This window comes from Petromyzon marinus, chromosome 30 (assembly GCF_048934315.1).
Source record: "Petromyzon marinus isolate PM22_M1 ecotype Great Lakes invasive population chromosome 30, UKy_Petmar_22M1.pri1.0, whole genome shotgun sequence".
In the NCBI taxonomy this organism is placed as follows: domain Eukaryota; kingdom Metazoa; phylum Chordata; class Hyperoartia; order Petromyzontiformes; family Petromyzontidae; genus Petromyzon; species Petromyzon marinus.
The window spans coordinates 4,883,054-4,884,943 of NC_133696.1; positions in this window are offsets into that span (position 1 = coordinate 4,883,054).

Consider the following 1,890-nt stretch of genomic DNA (forward strand, 5'->3'; position numbering starts at 1 on the left):
TGCGGCAAGCTGTCGTTATTGATCGGGACAATTACACAACAGCTGAGTTGGGCCGTTGTTCTTTGAGTTCTCTCACACCCTCCCATTCGGTCATCTGGCAATGGTGCACCGATTGACCTTGGCGGCACCTTAGCTGCCGTCGGCGAGGGAACCAAAGTGCACGCGATTGAACTTCCAACGATTAGGCTCGATTATGACGAGAGAGGGGTGGCGGGGAGTTATGGTGGTAGCGGTGGTGGTGACGGTGGTGGCGGTGGTGGTGGTGGTCGTAGCTGAACGAAGCTCAATTTGGAATGGCCTTCGTGACGGCAGTTCGTGCGCACTGTATGCGGCTGTAAAAAGAGGCCGGATTGTTATTCATTTACTTGTGAAGTGACCGTGACTAGGTCTGACTCACTCAGACATGATGGGTCAAAGGACATGAGGGGGCAGGCATTTAAAAAAAATGATTTAAAACGAGTTCTGCCACTTTGCCGGTGCTGCAATTTAGTAAATGCATCGAGGGAGCTGTTGTCACCGTTTTTACGGTCTTGTGGGTGCTAATGTGACTCAGTGCGGGAGGAGCAAGTGGGGTCCCAGAGAGCAGGGGGGGGGGGATAGGGTGGGCCTGGGACGAAACGACTTTAATTATGATAAAGCAGCACATACTGCATTGAGGAGCTATAGCCGAGGGGATATGATGCAAGGTGGCTTTGTTTAATCCATCAAGGATACATGACCGAATTCAAGCCAACAGACTACAGGATACCTTTATTTTATTTTAATCTACCCCCCCCTCCCCCCCATGGCTCTATTGTCTCTCCAACGACAGATTCTTCGTTTTAATGTAAATAATCTGCAGGAAATAAACCTCGTAATGTTACTGTATATTTAGTTTTAACAGCAATATTAAGACATATTTACAACAAACAAAAACACTGGGTGAATTGGCCCCTAATTTCTCGTGAAGAGGGATCATTTTTAGGACATTGGTGTCGTTCAGCTGAGAGCATCTCGCCTCTTTTCCAGGAGCCCGAGTCGCATTCCAATTTTGAATTCCCAGCAGCAAACTTGCAAATACCGTTACAGCACGGGAGCTGTTCGTACTTCCCGCAAGGCAAGAAGAGAGCGAATCGCTAAGACGTGCGGCGTTCGCCACGAGCAGCTGCCCGAACTGTACAAGTGTGTAGATTCAAACGCAAGTACGCTGTGGTTTGTCTGCCGCATATCCAGCCACAAGTCGCAACGTGCTATTCACGTTGGATTATAACGTTCTCTTCACCAATGATTTGCGGGGTGGGGGGGGGGGTTGTGGGTTTGGTAGCTGCAAAACCAAAAATGGCAGGGAAGGAGGGGGTGCCGCCCAAAAGTTGAGGGAGTGGCAGGGCTGAACATGGAGATAAATAGAAGGTTAAATAATGGGGTGGCGGTGCATGAGTGGTAGATGAACCCAAAGAAATATATTATTTCGACAAAAATTGCCGCATACCGAACATAGCGAGGATGCCTTAAGCTCCCTGTAGTTGTTTTGTTCCTGGGCGGCAGGCACAAGTTGTGCGTAGCGGCTGAAATATTTTGAATACAGAGGGAAGAGTGCCTTGGCTGGGGGGGGGGGAATAGGAGAGAGAAGGGCGGGGGGCAGTGAATGGGAAGAAGGCTGTGTGTGACTTTGAGGCAGCTGGCTGAGAAGGGATTGTAAAAGCAGGGGAGGAGGTTTGAGACAGGGAGAGGATTTTAAAAAATGTAATAAATGGAAAAGCCCCCCCACCTCCACTCCCACCCTACCCTACACCGGGTTGCGTTGCACCGCCACCCACACCCAACACGCCCCATGCCTCCTCCTCATCATCCTAGCGGGGTACGCCTCGCTAAGGAAGAGGGCCAATGGCAGCGTCGAAAAAGAATCTTTCA